At 41.4% G+C, this 20,659-nt stretch overlaps 1 protein-coding gene across 1 annotated transcript in view; it reads left to right on the top strand.

Moving 5' to 3' along the window:
• The first annotated feature begins 1,093 nt into the window (after nucleotides 1–1,093).
• LOC139746597 (ADP-ribosylation factor-like protein 2-binding protein) overlaps nucleotides 1,094–20,659 on the top strand; it is a 139,082-nt gene continuing 119,516 nt past the window's right edge. The window contains exons 1-3 of the mRNA XM_071658001.1: nucleotides 1,094–1,209; nucleotides 9,417–9,493; nucleotides 16,905–16,989. The gene's annotated coding sequence lies outside the window, so the exon portion shown is untranslated. The remainder of the gene's footprint in view (nucleotides 1,210–9,416; nucleotides 9,494–16,904; nucleotides 16,990–20,659) is intronic.

Raw genomic sequence — 20,659 nt, 5'->3', positions numbered from 1 at the left:
ACATATATCAACAGAACCTATGAAATCCCATCTAACGTTCCCTAACTACCTAAAGTTAATATATTTTCGATGTTAAATTAAAAAAGTTATGACGTCATTTTCATTTTGCTGTTGAGCTGTTCAGTAAATGTTAAATGCTCGTTAAGTGTTTAATTCCTATAACTATGCAACCTACGGGGTAGAATATAGAGGGTATATTTCGAGAATAGTAATGAATATTAAGGTAATTCTGAGGCCCCATGTGGGTAAGACGTTTTCATGTCTATTGATGTATTTGTTTCACCTACAGTTTCCTTACATATTAACTAATTGTTATAGCTCTCATATCACGTCAATTCCCATAGTGAAAACAGTAACAAATTATGGTCTTCTAATCGCCTTCTGTTTACTACTATAGATTCCAGTGATGTAAGTGTTCACCCTAATCTATGTTATTCATGTGGTGCCCCTAAACTAAAGTACTACCACATTGTGTTTTACAATATTAGTGCACAGTTACAAGAACATATGGTGCAGCTGGTAGAATTTGGTACAGAATGTTCCTAATTTATGAATAACTCGAAAGTAGAAAAAATGTGCATTAATCACAGTGAATATTGGCGAAACGTATCAAAATTAAGAGAACTTACCTTGTCTTAATATCTGAAAACGATCCTTTTTCGCGTTATTCTACAGATGTTTATTTTGGTTTGTATGTAGGCTTCACTGGGCATCGCTATGGAGAATAAGAACATAGGGCAATCATTTTGGCAACAAATGGCGCAACTTGATCAGGTACATTTAAAAATCTACTGGAAACATCTTCGATCATCTAAAAATAGAATCGCATACTTTGTTTCAAGTCCATGTTCTTTGTTGTCCAGTTTCTTGTGTCGTATATAAACTTCATAAAGACAAAGGTCAATGAAAACCACAGCAACAGAAAAACGAAACAAAGTATGTGATTCTGTTTTTAGATGATCAGATATATTCATGGTAGATTTTGAATGCAATTAGATTCGCCATCTATTACGCCAGTATTTATTTTAAGGACTTATTCTTCGTGCCGATGGCCACCATAGGGACGTGGATGTTATTAAAACGTATCTGTGAAAACGTGACATACTATCGTCTTTGGCACTTATGAACATCGACTACGATAATTGCAGCAGAGCGTACCTTATGCAAAACAAATGCTGGTGAAATACTGTGCACGAGATTAACTGACTGGTGAGTACTGCACAGAATCTAGATTTTCACGACTTCGTTTTTGTTGATCGCAATTTACTTTTATTTCGAAGACAGCAGATAATAATATCGCCTTACTGGGTTAGGTTTCATTACTACATCTTAACTACCAAGACAAATTTTCACTATTTTTCATTGGCATTGTGTTTGATTACAGAAGACATGCTACATATATGAACAAAATGCCGAAATTAATAATACGGGTTCAAAGACTTACCGTACATAGCCTGACACCACGGCCAGTGAGAGGGAGGGAGGGAAGGGGGGGGGGGGAGCGGCAGGGGTGCGTAATGTCTCCATGGTTGTTTAATTTGTTTATGGATTGGGTTGTTAGGGAGGTGAATGCAAGAGTTTTGGAGGGAGGAGCAAGTATACAATCTGTTGTGGATGAGAGGGCTTGGGAAGTGTCATTTGTTATTCGCTGATGATACAGCGCTGGTGGCTGATTCGGGTGAGAAACTGCAGAAGTTGTTGACTGAGTTTGGTAAAGTGTGTGAAAGAAGAAAGCTGAGAGTAAACGTGAATAAGAGCAAGGTTATTAGGTACAGTAAGATTGAGGAACAAGTTGATTGGGAGGTAAGTTTGAATGGAGAAAAACTGGAGGAAGTGAAGTGTTTTAGATACCTAGGAGTGGATTTAGCAACGGATGGAACCATGGAAGCGGAAGTGAGTCACAGGGTGGGGGAGGAGGCGAAGGTTCCGGGAGCGATGAAGAATGTGTGGAAGGCTAGAATGTTATCTCGGAGAGCAAAAATAGTATGTTTAAATGAATAATGGTTCCAACAATGTTATATGGTTGCGAGGCATGGGCAACAAATAGGGTTGTGCGGAGGAGGGTGGATGTACTGGAATGAAATGTTTGAGGAAAATATGTGGTGTGAGGTAGTTTGATCGAGTAAGTAATGAAAGGGTAAGAGAGATGTGTGGCAATAAAAAGAGTGTGGTTGAGAGAGCAGAAGAGGATGTATTGAAATGGTTTGGTCACATGGAGAGAATGAGTGAGAAAAGACTAACTAAGAGGATATATGTGTCAGAGGTGGGGGGAACGAGAAGTGGGAGACCAAATTGGAGGTGGAAGGATGGAGTGAAAAAAAATTTTGAGCGATCGGGGCCTGAACATACAGGAGGGTGAAAGGCGTGCAAGGAATAGAGTGAATTGGAACGATGTGGTATACCATGGCCGACGTGCTGTCAATGGATTGAACTAGGGTATGTGAAGCGTCTGGGGTAGATCATGGAAAGTTTTGTGGGGCCTGGATGTGGAAAGAGAGTTGTGTTTCGTTGCATTACATATGACAACTAGAGACAGTGTGGACGAATGTGGCCTTTGATTGTCTTTTCCTATCGCTACCTCGTGCGTGGGGGGGGGGGGGGGGGGCATTTCATGTGTGGCGGGGTGGCGACGGGAATGGACGAAGGCAGCAACTATGAATGTGTACATGTGTATATATTGGAAAAGATCACAATTTTATGCGTGATTAAGTATATTCCTATGAGTCCACGGGGAAAATGAAACACGATAAGTTCCCAAGTGCTAGCTTTGTCTCTTCGATGTATATCAACTGACTTATATTTCTCTCTTGTGTCTCCCCTGATGATGTGATTATTACACGAAAGAGCACTTGGGAACTTATCGTGTTTCATTTTCCCCCCGGACTAGGATCCTAGGAATATCTTGATCACGCGCAAAATTGTGATCCTTTCCAATATATATATATATATATATATATATATATATATATATATATATATATATATATATATAACTGGTTTGTTCATGCATGTGCGTGTGCGTACATTTGTGTGGGTGTAGATATAAAATTATGGACATAATATCAAGTTTGCCGTGGATGACACGAACATTTCTGTAGGTGTATTCACCTCAGAACTCTAATCATGGCGATCTGGTGCTTGTCGGTGAGGTAAGGATCAGCCAGAGCCTGTGGTCACGCAGACCTGCTTAGCACTGCCATGCGGCTTGTTGGTCTTCCCTCACCCAGTCGCCTGGTAGAAAGATCATTCATTTGTTATGAACCTTTCAGTGCTTGCTTCTCGGAGATTCAAAACCTTGTCGAATACCATACCAACGGAAAGACTGTATTGCCGATACCATGGACATCAATGTTAGTATAGAATATGGTGGACTAATATTTCCAAAATTATTTGTTTTGCATTGCTTTAAAAAATAAGTAATCTCTAGCAGTTGATATATATATATATTTCCCCGTTGTTTTGGTGCTGAACACCTCGACTTTTTTCTTATACCTTACCATTCATTCGAGAGTATCATGATTAAGGCATGTATTTGCCTGAGGAGTCAGTTACTCCTACATTGGAAGGCGTTTGAACTGGAACCAACTGCTTCAAAAAGGGAAATTGCTAGATGAAAACTGGCTACTCTGCTGAGACCAGCAACAAGCACCTCGTTCAAGAAATATACATTGTTGTACTGATGTGTTTTGTGATTCTGGTTTTAGGGTAGAAAATACAATAATACCAGGAAGTATGAGTGATATCAAGTAAAATGATGGAAAGCAGAGATAAGCAGAAAGCAGTATGGTTCACGACACGTTAAAGCAAGCTTAGGCTTTCCCATTATAGCAGTAGCAAGTATTGGTGCCTCAGGGGGCTTGTGCTTCACACGCGACATCAAAGTACACACCAACTTCAGGCGTCGCCTGAGAAATCAGGAAAGGGTACTGGGTGCAGGGTTAGTATATGGGACGGCATTCCATTAGTATCCAAAGAATCTCACATTTATGATTTTGCAGTAGCATTTTGCATGTTATTAGTGTTTCTTTGTTCCTAGTATCAATATTTTGTGATTTTCATTGCGCAATATAAGATGACTATCACTTTAGAGTATTTAGTGTAACTTTGTGTGGGTGGTGCAGAACCTAACAATACAACGACGCTTTCATGTTATCCCTTGGCCTGATGGAGATGCTCTCTCAGTTTCAGATGGGAAACTTCTGCTCTCATTTTCAAGTGATGTGTTTTGGCATGAATTATTATGAAAGATTAATAGTTCTCAGTATTGCGGGTGATCGATGATGGATGATGATATTTCTAATATTTTGTGTGAACCTGTGAGTGGACGCGGTAGTGTGAGAACTGAGAAATTTCTGTTTTTCGTTTTCTCACTGTCATTGTGTGCAGTGATCTGTGAATGACAGTAGTGTGCTCTCACATTTACTGTAGAGATTTTTGGGTAGTATAATATGCTGTTAAGGTGATCCGATACTGTTATAGGACGTGCTGATGCCTGGTGTCGAGGTTCTTAGTTTATGGTTGTAGATTGATTCCACTGGAGATACTTGTACTTTTGCTGATTTTGGTTATGTCCAGTAACGTTTTCAGAAAGTCCACGACTACCGCGCTGTATTAAAGAAATGTTAATGGACGGCTGAAGACATATCTGTATGTGCGAGACTTGTTTGTGTTTAGCTCCCTACCCTACCGTTTTCTCGCCCTGAAAAAGCGCCCTTTCTGTTGTAACCTTAAGACAGTAAGCGAAATATCATTGTGTTGCTGGCGTTGCCGTGCCACTGATACAAGTTCATTAAAAACTGGTTGTACAAGATCGTTTCCCCATCAACAGTTGTCCGCCGGGGGAGAGAGAGAGAGAGAGAGAGAGAGAGAGAGAGAGAGAGAGAGAGAGAGAGAGTGCCCCGACCTTTTGCGACTAGACCTAATATTGTCCCCGTATTCGTCTCCAGTAATGTTAGATACTTCTGACAAGTTTGCATTGTGGCACTAGTCCATAGATGCACATTTTCGGCTGGTGGGATTCAAGCCGTTCTGTGATCCTTCTTACCGTGGTTCTTGTGGGATTTAAGATTTCACAGTGTAAGTTTCGGTATATTGTCTTAAAAGATTAATGAATAGAAAATACTTTCGAACATCTTTCAAAAATGTGGCAAATTTTTTTGGGTATGAACTTTGGTAGTAGACTTAATTGGTAAACATATTTATCACTCTACACGTATAAGAAAAACATCTTAGAAATACTTAGCCAATAGTCAAGGGGAGCTGACATCAAATTTCTGGTACGGTATGTGAATCCCTGTTTAGTTCAAAATTTGACTATGGTCCACAGAATTATTCTTTGACAAGCGACTACAGCTTAAGGACACTGAATTTGTCCCAGAAGAAATACTTGTAAATTTCTTGAAGTTGTCACATGTAGGATAATCGCTAGAGTGTAAGTTGAAGCAAATGTGCCTTACCCCGATTTCGAGCAGAACATCTGAGTTATATATCCGGTGTTAAGACAGCCAGGAAGAAATAGATACGGTATATTATTTGGCATTCATCATTTTAGTATGAACACTTCATGTGAGGAGGGAGGCGTACATTACATCTTGTTTGGAGTGACGTTGCTGGTGACCTTGTTTAGGGAGGCACTACGCCCCTGGACGTCACACTTCATTTCCTTTGCCAACGTGTAAATTTGGTTGAGGTATGAAGTGTGATCAGCTGGTGATTTAAAAACAGTGGTGGAAACCATTAACTGAAAGCAACACCGACTGGCTCTCCTCGAATAAATGTAATGCACCTGGGATGGAAGTCCACCAGCGACTCACATACTCATTACATTCATTAAATACCCAAGTTTTATTTATATCTACACCAACGGCTACAAGATGATGGAGTAATTGTTTAGACGACAGACACTACCCCCAGGTTCCGCTTACCCGATGATGCATGTCGTGTGCAGAACTCAGTATTAATAATAAAGCCATTCACTAATGCTTTAAGTCCACATACGATATATTTGTGATCTTATCAGTTTCAGTGTCAGCACTCAAAGTTACAACTTCAAGTTCAGCGGATACAAACGAGATAAAGAGCCGCATTTCAAATTAACTGTAGACATGTCGACATATAGATCCATGATCTTGATGAAGGGGCTGGAAATCCTCTCCCTCCCATTTCTTAATTTTCCAAAAGAAGGGAACAGAGAAAGGGACCAAGTGAGGATATTCCCTCTTAAGGCTCAGTCCTCTGTTCTTAGCGCTACCTCGCTGATGCGGGAAATGATGAATATGTAGGAATAAAGAATATATATATATAGGGAGGTGAATACAAGAGTTTTGGAAAGAGGGGCAAGTATGAAGTCTGTTGGGGATGAGAGAGCTTGGGAAGTGAGTCAGTTGTTGTTCGCTGATGATACAGCGCTGGTGGCTGATTCATGTGAGAAACTGCAGAAGCTGGTGACTGAGTTTGGCAAAGTGTGTGAAAGAAGAAAGTTAAGAGTAAACGTGAATAAGAGCAAGGTTATTAGGTACAGTAGGGTTGAGGGTCAAGTCAATTGGGAGGTGAGTTTGAATGGAGAAAAACTGGAGGAAGTGAAGTGTTTTAGATATCTGGGAGTGGATCTGGCAGCGGATGGAACCATGGAAGCGGAAGTGGATCATAGGGTGGGGGAGGGGGCGAAAATTCTGGGAGCCTTGAAGAATGTGTGGAAGTCGAGAACATTAACTCGGAAAGCAAAAATGGGTATGTTTGAAGGAATAGTGGTTCCAACAATGTTGTATGGTTGCGAGGCGTGGGCTATGGATAGAGTTGTGCGCAGGAGGATGGATGTGCTGGAAATGAGATGTTTGAGGACAATGTGTGGTGTGAGGTGGTTTGATCGAGTAAGTAACGTAAGGGTAAGAGAGATGTGTGGAAATAAAAAGAGCGTGGTTGAGAGAGCAGAAGAGGGTGTTTTGAAATGGTTTGGGCACATGGAGAGAATGAGTGAGGAAAGATTGACCAAGAGGATATATGTGTCGGAGGTGGAGGGAACGAGGAGAAGTGGGAGACCAAATTGGAGGTGGAAAGATGGAGTGAAAAAGATTTTGTGTGATCGGGGCCTGAACATGCAGGAGGGTGAAAGGAGGGCAAGGAATAGAGTGAATTGGAGCGATGTGGTATACCGGGGTTGACGTGCTGTCAGTGGATTGAATCGGGGCATGTGAAGCGTCTGGGGTAAACCATGGAAAGCTGTGTAGGTATGTATATTTGCGTGTGTGGACGTATGTATATACATGTGTATGGGGGTGGGTTGGGCCATTTCTTTCGTCTGTTTCCTTGCGCTACCTTGCAGACGCGGGAGACAGCGACAAAGCAAAAGAAAAAAAAAAAAAAAGAAATATATATATATATATATATATATATATATATATATATATATTTTATTTTTATTTATTTTCTTATTTTGCTTTGTCGCTGTCTCCCGCGTTTGCGAGGTAGCGCAAGGAAACAGACGAAAGAAATGGCCCAACCCACCCCCATACACATGTATATACATACTCGTCCACACACGCAAAAATGCATACTTATACATCTCGATGTACACATATATATACACACACAGACACATACATATATACCCATGCACACAATTCACACTGTCTGCCTTTATTAATTTTCATCGCCACCTCGCCACACATGGAATACCATCCCCCTCCCCCCTCATGTGTGCGAGGTAGCGCTAGGAAAAGACAACAAAGGCCCCATTCGTTCACACTCAGTCTCTAGCTGTCATGCAATAATGCCCGAAACCACAGCTCCCTTTCCACATCCAGGCCCCACACTACTTTCCATGGTTTACCCCAGACGCTTCACATGCCCTGATTCAATCCGCTGACAGCACGTCAACCCCGGTATACCACATCGATCCAATTCACTCTATTCCTTGCCCGCCTTTCACCCTCCTGCATGTTCAGGCCCCGATCACTCAAAATCTTTTTCACTCCATCTTTCCACCTCCAATTTGGTCTCCCACTTCTCCTCGTTCCCTCCACCTCCGACACATATATTATCTTGGTCAATCTTTCCTCACTCATTCTCTCCATGTGCCCAAACCATTTCAAAACACCCTCTTCTGCTCTCTCAACCACGCTCTTTTTATTTCCACACACCTCTCTTACCCTTACATCACTTACTGGATCAAACCACCTCACACCACACATTGTCCTCAAACATCTCATTTCCTGCACATCCACCCTCCTGCGCACAACTCTATCCATAGCCCACGCCTCGCAACCATACAACATTGTTGGAATCACTATTCCTTCAAACATACCCATTTTTGCTTTCCGAGATAATGTTCTCGACTTCCACACATTCTTCAAGGCTCCCAGAATTTTCGCCCCCTCCCCCACCCTATGATTCACTTCCGCTTCCATGGTACCATCCGCTTCCAGATCCATTCCCAGATATCTAAAACAATTTACTTCCTCCAGTTTTTCTCCATTCAAACTTACCTCCCAATTGAGTTGACCCTCAACCCTACTGTACCTAATAACCTTGTCATTTCATGTGTGGAGGGGTAGCGACGGGAATGATTAAAGGCAGCAAGTATGAATTATGTACATGTATATATATGTATATGTCTGTGTATGTATATATATGTATATGTTGAAATGTATAGGTATGTATATGTGCGTATGTGGACGTGTATGTATATACATGTGTATGTGGGTGGGTTGGGCCATTCTTTCGTCTTTCCTTGCGCTACCCCGCTAACGCGGGAGACAGCAACTAAGTATTAAATGATAATGATGATAATAAAGAAATAATATGTATATACATATATATATATATATATATATATATATATATATATATATATATATATATATATATATATATATCCCAAAATCGTATGATCGTGCCGTTTGGAAATTTTGTCTGGCCATATACTCTCGTTTCTTATTTTCAGAAAATTTAAAATGTTTATTCAGTAGCCACACGAGTATTTAACATCAAGAAAGGTTCCTTACAGATCGGTAGCCGTTAACCCAACCAAGTGCTGTTGTGCAATGGTGACTAATGTCCTGGTAAACTCTTTCATATTACGAATTATCCGGGAAGGTGTTTGCTACACCAGCCGTTAGTAATAAGCTGTCGACATCACGGTATCAGAGACCCGCTGGACTTGTTCCAGAGCGGTATTGTGAACTGCAGGTTCTGGTGAACGACGAGGGAGCCTTGCAGACGATTTTGAGTGACTATAAATGTTTAGGGTGGTGTGGCAGGTGGCCAACATCCTTGCCGTACATAATTTGGGTGAATTTAATTTCATTTTTGTTTGTTATGCATTGGCTGCCACTATACTGTGGGCTTATGATTGGGGTGTAACAACCATTGATCATTGCTTGTCAGTGAGATTGAAATGGCAAATATTTTTTTTACAGACACGTTGAGCAGAACAGTGTGGTGAAGTATACGAACTCTCGAGCGTATCTCAGTGAAGACTTTCTGCTGTTCCCTGGTAAGTGGCCAACTCCTTTCCAGTTAAATGATTGGTCTCATTATACGTCAGTTAAAATAAATACTTTCACTGAAAAGTTGTGGAGCGAAGTAATCATGATTTTGTTATGGTTTTTGTCGTCGGCTTTGTATCTCCAGAAGGAGAGTTGAAGTTTAAACCTTGTGCATAGCAAGACCAGGTTCAAACCGCGCCATCCAGTAGATCTAACTGCAGCCAGCCATCTGTCAGAGTCGGGCACACTTTTACTTTATACTTATTTTTGTCATACTATATATATGTTTTCCTTCGTCGATACACTAAAGATTTAAAAGATAAGACAGCCAAGCCAGATGTTTGTATTGTATATTTTGCTGTATTTGACACATCAAGAATTTCGAGTAATTTCTTGGTAGTGAAATATTGAACAGTCGATTCTTTCGGAGTTCTGTGACTCAGACGATGGTCTTGTAAGCCCCTCGGCTCATTTGAGATTCGGAGAGAAATGATCAGAGGTTTGTATTGGTTCTGACCACACGCAATAAGATGTGTTTTTAGAAGTGGCGATGGAGACTATCCTACACCCACGCATCAGGGACGGAGACTATCCTACACCCACGCATCAGGGATTGTGTTCTAATCAATTTCGTTTCGGCAGGAAACAACTAGGATGAACTTATATTTCCCATTATGCAACAACCATTTTTCGTCTGCATTCAAACGTATTCGTCCTATTTCTCTTTTGCACATTTCATTTTCATTCGACTTACCTTAGATAAATGCTACACATGAGTGAAGCTTAGCTTAAAGAGGAAAGAAAAGCCAGTGTTGTGTCATAGGACAGCAGTCTGTCATAGGTTGCCTGTAACTAGACTGAATCAGAGAACTAGACTGTCCATAATGTTAAACGTCATATTTCGGGGTTACTACGCGGAAAATACAAATGACTAAAGTATCATGGCGTCTTATCAAAGACTTTCCTCAGAGAATCATATTTCAGTAGACATAAAACTACTGATACAGGGCACTTCCCCTTCACGTCAACTGGCGGGTGAAGGAGCAGTGCACATTTCATATAGAGTTGAGGAAAAAAAAGACCGAAATGGTTTTCTGATTTTTTGTTTGTTTTCCATTTAAAAGTTTATAGGACCACTCAGCGGCCAGCCTGGCACTACACATGGTCATACTGAATACTTTACTATGAGGAAAACTCTTGAACTTTGATAATGGGGAAAGTGAAACCTTTCTTTAATGTTCACTCATAGACGTCAGGTCAAAAGCCACGCCAGCATACCCACGAGACGTAGCGTCGTGCTCAGGCGGTTATTATACTGTAGCTGCTCATGTCTTGTTCTGTGAGTCCGGTGCAGACCTGCGACGTCAACAAATACCCCACTCACTGTCACGGTCTGCTGCCGGCAGGCCTGCTGTGACTGGCACGAACAGTTTCGCTGACCAACTTTTCCGCTACTCATTCCAAATTGTATCTAATCATTTATGCATCAGTTGATGAACCACATGTTTTCTTATTTTTCTGTATGGCAATATTTTTGCACAAGACATCTAACTAGTAGACACGCTCTTTATTCATTTAATTTTATACTTAATCGCCGTTTCCCGCGTTAGCGAGGTAGCGCAAGGAAACACGAAATAATGGCCCAACCCTCCCACATATACATGAATATACATAAACGCCCACACACGCACATATACATAACTATACATCTCAACGCATACATACATATACATACACAGACATATACATATATACATATGTATATATTCATACCCGCTGCCTTCATCCATTCTGTCGCCACACCGCCTCACATGAAATAGAATCCTCCCCCGCAAGGTAGCGCTAGGAAAAGACAAAAAAGGCGACATTCGTTCACGCTGTCTCTAGATGTCATATGTAATGCACCGAAACCACAGCTCCCTTTCCACATCCAGGCCCCACAAAACTTTCCATGGTTTACCCCAGACGCTTCACATGCCCTGGTTCAATCCATTGACTGCATGCCGACCCCGATATACTACATCGTTCTAATTCACTATATTCCTTGCACGCCTTTCACCCTCCTGTTCAAGCCCCAACCGCTCAAAATCCTTTTCACTCCATCCTCCCACCTCCAATTTGGTTTCCCACTTGTCCTCGTTCCCTCCACCTCTGACACATATATCATCTTTGTCAATCTTTCCTCACTCATTTTCTCCATATGTCCAAACCATGTCAACACACCATCTTCTGCTCTCTCGACCACACTTTATTTCCACACATCTCTCTCATTATTTTGTTACTTACTTTATCACACAACCTCACACCACATATTGTCCTCATTTCATTTCCAACACATCCACCCTCTTCTGCACAACCCTATCTATAGTTCATGCCTCGCAAACATATGATATTGTTGGAACCACTGTTCCTTCACACATACCCATTCTTGCTCTCCGAGATAAATGTTCTCTCTTTCTACACATTCTTCATCGCTCCCAGAACCTTCACTCCCTCCCCCACCCTGTGTCTCACTTCCGCTTCCATGGTTCCATCCGCAGCGGATATATATATATATATATATATATATATATATATATATATATATATATATATATATATATATATATATAAATATATATATATATATATATTTATCTATTTATTTTGCTTTGTCGCTGTCTCCCGCGTTAGCGAGGTACCGCAAGGAAACAGACGAAAGAATGGCCCATCCCACCCACATACACATGTATATACATACACGTCCACACACGCAAATATACATACCTATACATCTCAATGTATACATAATTATACACACATAGACATATACATATATACACATGTACATAATTCATACTGTCTGCCTTTATTTATTCCCATCGCCACCTCGCCACACATGGAATAACAACCCCCTCCCCCCTCATGTGTGCGAGGTAGTGCTAGGAAAAGACAACAAAGGCCACATTCATTCACACTCCGTCTCTAGCTGTCATGTAATAATGCACCGAAACCACAGCTCCCTTTCCACATCCAGGCCCCACAGACTTTCCATGGTTTACCCCAGACGCTTCACATGCCCTGGTTCAATCCATTGACAGCACGTCGACCACGGTATACCATATCGTTCCAATTCACTCTATTCCTTGCATGCCTTTCACCCTCCTGCATGTTCAGGCCCCGATCACTCAAAATCTTTTCCACTCCATCTTTCCACCTCCAATTTGGTCTCCCACTTCTCGTTCCCTCCACCTTTGACACATATATCCTCTTGGTCAATCTTTCCTCACTCATTCTCTCCATGTGACCAAACCATTTCAAAACACCCTCTTCTGCTCTCTCAACCACACTCTTTTTATTTCCACACATCTCTCTTACCCTTACATTACTTACTCGATCAAACCACCTCACACCACATATTGTCCTCAAACATCTCATTTCCTGCACATCCACCCTCCTGCGCACAACTCTATCCATAGCCCACGCCTCGCAACCATACAACATATATCCATTACTACTCATCTCAACATGACAGAGTTAAATTATCATCATTTCAATCTATGTTCCTTGGGGCATTATGTATTTGCAGTCCAGAGTTTATTGATGATGAGTTTGAGAAGATATATTCTATTGGATCTAAGTTAAAGTACCCTAGATCTTTCATTGATAAATCCCTTAAGTTAGCAAGGAAATCATTTTATAGAGTTGAGCCCAAACCTCCCATTGACACCAAGAATCTTTTAGTTCTCCCTTTCAATAATGATTTCACTTTGCTTCCCATGCTGCTTAAATCCTTTAATGTAAATGTTGCCTTTAGCAACAATAATACTATAAAGAATATCTTAATCAGGAATTCCCCAGAAAATTCTCTTTGTTGCATCTATGAAGTCCCTTGTGGAAACTGTGATAAATTTTATGTTGGTCAGACTGGTAAGGATCTTTCTGTTAGACTTAAGCAACATAAATATAGTATAAGAACGGACAAGAATCAAATGCCTTGTTTAATCATATTAAAAACTATGATCATTGTATTGACTGGAGTAACGCCATCTCAGTTATTAACTCTAACTCTATTACCAAGAGAAATATCATTGAATCTTCTATTATTAGATATACAAAGAATTATAATCTTAATATTAGTGATGGTCTATACAAATTAGATAACTTTATTGTTGATAAGATTTGTAAAATGATAAGTTTATGAACGCTCGTTGTATGTTTTGGACAGTCACATGTTTACCAAATGGCGTCTTAGCTTCGTCTCTTCGATGTATATCAACTGACTGTTATATTTCTCTCTTGTGTCTCCCCTGATGATGTGATTATTACACGAAAGTGCACTTGGGAACTTTTCGTGTTTCATTTTCCCCGTGGACTCATAGGAATATCTTGATCACGCGCAAAATTGTGATCCTTTTCAATATTCTTTTTTTTTTTTTTTTGCTTTGTCGCTGTCTCCCGCGTTTGCGAGGTAGCGCAAGGAAACAGACGAAAGAAATGGCCCAACCCACCCCCATACACATGTATATACATACGTCCACACACGCAAATATACATACCTACACAGCTTTCCATGGTTTACCCTAGACGCTTCACATGCCCTGATTCAATCCACTGACAGCACGTCAACCCCGGTATACCACATCGATCCAATTCACTCTATTCCTTGCCCTCCTTTCACCCTCCTGCATGTTCAGGCCCCGATCACACAAAATCTTTTTCACTCCATCTTTCCACCTCCAATTTGGTCTCCCACTTCTCCTCGTTCCCTCCACCTACGACACATATATCCTCTTGGTCAATCTCTCCTCACTCATTCTCTCCATGTGCCCAAACCATTTCAAAACACCCTCTTCTGCTCTCTCAACCACGCTCTTTTTATTTCCACACATCTCTCTTACCCTTACGTTACTTACTCGATCAAACCACCTCACACCACACATTGTCCTCAAACATCTCATTTCCAGCACATCCATCCTCCTGCGCACAACTCTATCCATAGCCCACGCCTCGCAACCATACAACATTGTTGGAACCACTATTCCTTCAAACATACCCATTTTTGCTTTCCGAGATAATGTTCTCGACTTCCACGCATTCTTCAAGGCTCCCAGGATTTTCGCCCCCTCCCCCACCCTATAATCCACTTCCGCTTCCATGGTTCCATCCGCTGCCAGATCCACTCCCAGATATCTAAAACACTTTACTTCCTCCAGTTTTTCTCCATTCAAACTTACCTCCCAATTGACTTGACCCTCAACTCTACTGTACCTAATAACCTTGCTCTTATTCACGTTTACTCTTAACTTTCTTCTTTCACACACTTTACCAAACTCAGTCACCAGCTTCTGCAGTTTCTCACATGAATCAGCCACCAGCGCTGTATCATCAGCGAACAACAACTGACTCATTTCCCAAGCTCTCTCATCCCCAACAGACTTCATACTTGCCCCTCTTTCCAAAACTCTTGCATTCACCTCCCTAACAACCCCATCCATAAACTAATTAAACAACCATGGAGACATCACACACCCCTGCCGCAAACCTACATTCACTGAGAACCAATCACTTTCCTCTCTTCCTATATGTACACATGCCTTACATCCTCGATAAAAACTTTTCAATATATATATATATATATGTATATATATATATGATATATATATGATTTGACGTAATTTAAGGAAATGGTCTCTTAATTTCTAATTCATTTACATAAATTTTTGTTTCATTTTATTTAGAACTTGTTTCGATTTCTATTCATCTCTTCAGGGCATCTTTGCTTCTGGTCTTTTTTAAGAGTTTCACTTTTGTATGTGTTGGAAGGTGGATGACATGAGACCTCTCCGCCCCGAGTGGTCTGATGTGCTCAGCGACGATGGTGATGATAATAACACCCAGACAATTATCTTTTTGAGTGGAAACGTAAGATCATAATTCGAATGTCAATATCAAATGTCTTCCTGTTTTATACATTGACCTAACGACCATATTGCCCCAGTAATATTACCCGTCGCCCAAGGGTCCTTACTGTGGGGAAAGACTAATATTTCGAAGTTGAAATTTCATTGATTTGTCAGAGGTAAGAATTAACCTCCTGCGACCGCCTCTGAGGTTGATTTGACTAACGACCAAACAGTACCCGGTTAAGTTGGTGCGTTCCTTAGAACCCGGTTGTTGTATGTTTACCATTGTCCCTGGAGAAGGATATATCATTTGATCATCCCCTGTCGTAGATGACCTGGAACCCTGCGCTTTGCATCGTGGTGACCAGTGTAATGTGTGGACCTAAGACGACCGTCTGTGTGGTGTCTGACTCAGATATCCTGGTCTCTGTCTACTCTGCCGGCGAGTCTGTCTCGATTTCTGTCTTGCCCTCTGTCTAATGTCTCATCTGTTTCATTCGCCCTCTATCTAATAACTCGGTCTGTCTGATGCCCAGAATTCTGTTTTGTATGTCCATTCCTTTACCTAATGTTGTTAATACACGACCTATATCTAACAGTGTCTCGTTCAAGGTCTGAATTTAACACCTCTGTTTGATGGTTTGACTTGTGTCAATTTGTACGACCTATGTCCGGTGTCTGGCTCAGGGTTAAATGCCTGATTTTGCCAAGTGTTTCTCGCGCTGTTTGTTGTCTAACTCTCTTTAATGTCTTACCATGTGGGGTCTTGTTCTTATGTCTTACCTCCCTCTAACAACTGTGGAATGTCCTATCTGTCTCATGTTTCTCCTGTCAGTTGTCTCGACGTGTCTGTTGTTGGTAAATGATAGGTGAAATACACCATGGTTCACCGGAAGTCTTGTGGTTTGCAAGTCAGACCGAAATTATCATTGCAGTCAGGTGGCTACACTGCCTGCCCGAGGACCTCCTATATAATGATTGACTGCAAGCCGTAATTTACTACATCTACAGTCATCCATACTCTTCCAAAAACTCGCTGAGTTCAAATTAGCAGTGCTCGTTAAGATATTTGTTCGTACTGGCCTAAGCAGCCAACTTTGTGTCGTTTTGCATAACGTGAGGTCGGTCAGTTTTGTACATTATTTAAGCAGTTAGTAAAGGATATTTTACGAAGGTGGTTCAGGAGACCATAGATTGTGCATTAGGTTTGCGACCCGACACACTCCCAACCAACCCCAACACTTACGTAAACACGCTACGAAGAAAAATACTTCACAAAGGCAGAAGTAAAAGGGTAGGGAGTGACCTGACACGATGCTGTCAACAACTTGAACGCAGCGCATGTCAAAGTTGTAATGAAGACAAACTGTCAAGTCACATTATGTCAGTAAAAATGCACTTGTTTGACAATATGATCGTAAATACTTAGCACCTTATCACATATGTAGATTTTCTTGATGTGAAGTAGATTAACCTTGGTGTAATTTCCTGAGTGGAAGAAAATTAATCCCTGTTTTTTTCCCTTTTTTTCCAGTACAAGGCATTGCCCGGATCAGTGGTGCTTAGTTTCCTGAATTTCGGTGTGAAGGAGTTTGCATTTATGGATAGAGTTGTCCAAGGTAAGCCTCAGTAGTATATTAACATATCTAATTAAGAGTTTTAGTTCTAATGGATGAGGAAATAACCGGAAGATTGAAGGTTCATACCACGTCATTATGTTGGGAGTGTTAAGGCATTTTAATGTTACACATGAATGTCTGTATATGATGGTGTGTTCCATACGCTTCTAGATTAGTGACTCCTAGTTTATTGTAAAGTTCCATCTTTTCGAAAAATGTTTCGGGAATGTATCCAAACTCATTATTCTTAGAAGAGCTGGCGAAGGCCGGCAGGCCAGTCTAGTCTCAGTCCGGCCACCTGTGGGGACGCTTTCAGTTCGTAGGTCCTGATTTGTTTTTTCGTGTATTCTTACACCCAAGGTGGAATGCAGCCGTGATGGCACTTCCTCAGGTGACGTTCCAGCTTCTTCTGCAGTGTAGTGACGTTATCTTTCACGGGGGAAACACCATCCTGGAGACGAGAATAATGGAAGGGAAGCTTAAGTAAACTGTCGAACCTTCCATGTTTCCCAACCCACTAGTCAGTGTCAGGTGTTGGCATCATACTGTAAACTTAGGTTTGTGTAGAGATGTAGGCCGTTCTGTATACCCTAGCTTGTAACCATCTCAGTATACCCAGTGTCGAGAGAGAGAGAGTGACACACGGTCAGTGTACCGCCACTCAGAGCGGCAGGGGTGTTAATATCTTCCAGGTCGAGTGTCGAGCCGTAAGATGTATTGGCGACACTTCCAGTATCTGGAGAATTAAGGGTCGAACAATAATCTCTTGTGGTTAGGTCTTATAGCATATTAGCGTTTCATATGACGGTACGACCTTAGGTCTGACCGTCTGTCCTTTAGCCTGACCCTTAAGTGACACGCTTGTTGATATTGACCAGGCCATCTTATAAGGAATTTTGACTCACTACTGGGACGAATGTTCAGAAGGACCCATTAATGTGCAAGGGGACACATAACTGTCATGATGATAGAAAGCTCACCAGAAATATTACAATTCACACTTATACCACACACGGCCTCAGAGGCTTGTTTTTTGGGGTCAAAAATTACATTTTGCTCTTTAGTACTGTAGCAGGAAGAAGGGTCTACGAAGGGAATTGGCCCACTACTTTGTCAAAGATGCCTTCATATTGTTAGAGTTGAAAATGATAAAAACTCAAGCGGCGACCCTCTCAGGCTCACCACTCATTTCCAGTTCACATTATTATGATAACCAAGAACTTAGTCCTAGAACAGAGGAAACCAAAGACATGCGACACCGTTCCACAGTCTGACTCAGGCTGAGACTTAAGCTGGTGTGTTGGCAGTAGAGGAAGCCTATTACTGGCTTTGCACGACCTTCACCCACCCTTCATGGTCGTCGCATTTGGTAGTTCAAACTACAGGTTGTACAACGAACATGTTATATTGTCCACACATTGTTAATTCTCCGAGAAAGACGACATGACTTCCGTGTCTTGGCCTATTGGTCAATATAGTTGTGCTCAAGTGTCGTATAATCGTGCTGAAGAGGATGATATCATTGTAAGTCCAGTGGTGATATGCCATAGAACATTACAGGTCCATTTATAAGGACATTCGTTTTTTTTCCACGTCAACTTTTGAGAATTCTCTTCAAAAATTCTAAAGGTTTATTAATGTGAAGAAGAAAACAATGATCTTTATCTTCTCTAGCAAAGTGATTGGAAGACTGAATATCAGGAAACGAAGTCATAGACGTTTTTATAGTCTTTGCTTCTATTCCTGTGTTATTTTTACATTCCTCTGTGGTACATGTACAGTACTCACATCTCTGTGGTGCATTACTGACCGTCACGCCAGTCATCAAACCAGCATGTGTTCGAATACTGTTCGCAGAGGCCGGTCCACAGTCCATCTAGCTGTTAATCCTCCCCAAGTGGCTGGTCCGTAACATAGGTGTCTGGCATAGGCTAGTGTATGTGTGTGTGTGTGTGTGTGTGTGTGTGTGTGTGTGTGTGTGTGTCTGAGTGTATATAGGAGAGTGACATGGTATACATACATATATATCTATATATGGCTTTATATGTAGCATTTATAGACCTGGAGAAGGCATTTGATAGGGTTTATAGAAATACTCTGTGGAAGGTATTGAGAGCATATGGTATGGGAGGCAAGTTGCTAAAAGCAGTGAAAAGTTTTTGTCGAGGATGTGAGGCATATGTACGAGTAGGAAGAGAGGAAAGTGATTGGTTCCCAGTGAATGTCGGTTTGCGGCAGGGGTGTGTGATGCCTCCATGGTTGTTTAATATGTTTATGGATGGGGTTGTTAGGGAAGTGAGGAGGAGGGGGCGAAGGTTCTGGGAGCGTTGAAGAATGTGTGGAAGACGAGAACGTTATCTCGGAGAGAAAAAATGGGTATGTTTGAAGGAATAGTGGTTCCAACAATGTTATATGGTTGCGAGGAGTAGGCTATAAGTAGGGTTGTGTGGAGGAAGGTGGATATGTTGGAAATGAGATGTTTGAGGACAATATGTGGTGTGAGGTGGTTTGATCGAGTAAGTAATAATTGGGTAAGAGATATGTGTGGTAATAAAAACAGTGTGGTTGAGAGAGCAGAAGAGGGTGTATTGAAATGGTTTGGTCACATGGAGAGAATGAGTGAGGAAAGATTGACAAAAAGGATATAAGTGTCAGAGGTGGAGGGAACGAGGAGAAGTGGGAGACCAAATTGGAGGTGGAAAGATGGAGTGAAAAAGATTTCGGGTGATCGGGACCTGAACATGCAGGAGGGTGAAAGATGTGCAAGGAATAGAGTGAATTGGAACGATGTGGTATACTGGCGCCAACGTGCTCTGAATGGATTGAACCAGGGCATGTGAAGCGTCTGGGGTAAACCGTGGAATGTTTTGTGGGGCCTGGATGTGGAAAGGGAGCTGTGGTTTCGGTTCATTATACATGACAGCTAGAGACTGAATGTGAACAAATGTTGCCTTTGTTGTCTTTTCCTAGCGCTACCTCGCGCGCGTGCTGGGGGAGGGGGGATGTCATTTCGTGTGTGGCGGGGTGGCGACGTAAATGAATGAAGGCAGCAGGTATGAATTATGTAAATGTGTATGTATGGATATGTCTGTGTATGTATATATATGTATACGTTGAAATGTATAGGTATGTATGTATGCGTGTGTGGACGTGATTATTTATACATGTGTATGTGGGTGGGTTGGGCCATTTTTTCGTCTGTTTCCATGCGTTACCTCGCTCTCGCGGGATACAGCGAAAAAAAAAATCACACATATATATATATATATATATATATATATATATATATATATATATATATATATATATATATATATATATTTCATACTATTCGCTATTTCCCGCAATAGCGAGGTAGCGTTAAGGACAGAGGACTGGGCCTTTGAGGGAATATCCTCACCTGGACCTCTCCTCTGTTCCTTCTTTTGGAAAAAAAAAAAAAACAGACGAAAGAAATGGCCCATACGTCCACACACGCAAATATACATACCTACACAGCTTTCCATGGTTTACCCCAGACGCTTCACATGCCTTGATTCAATCCACTGACAGCACGTCAACCCCTGTATACCACATCGCTCCAATTCACTCTATTCCTTGCCCTCCTTTCACCCTCCTGCATGTTCAGGCCCCGATCACACAAAATCTTTTTCACTCCATCTTTCCACCT

The sequence above is a fragment of the Panulirus ornatus genome, chromosome 65 (genome assembly GCF_036320965.1).
Source record: "Panulirus ornatus isolate Po-2019 chromosome 65, ASM3632096v1, whole genome shotgun sequence".
In the NCBI taxonomy this organism is placed as follows: domain Eukaryota; kingdom Metazoa; phylum Arthropoda; class Malacostraca; order Decapoda; family Palinuridae; genus Panulirus; species Panulirus ornatus.
Note: the sequence above shows the minus strand (reverse complement) of the source record. Positions and strands in the feature narration are given on the sequence as shown.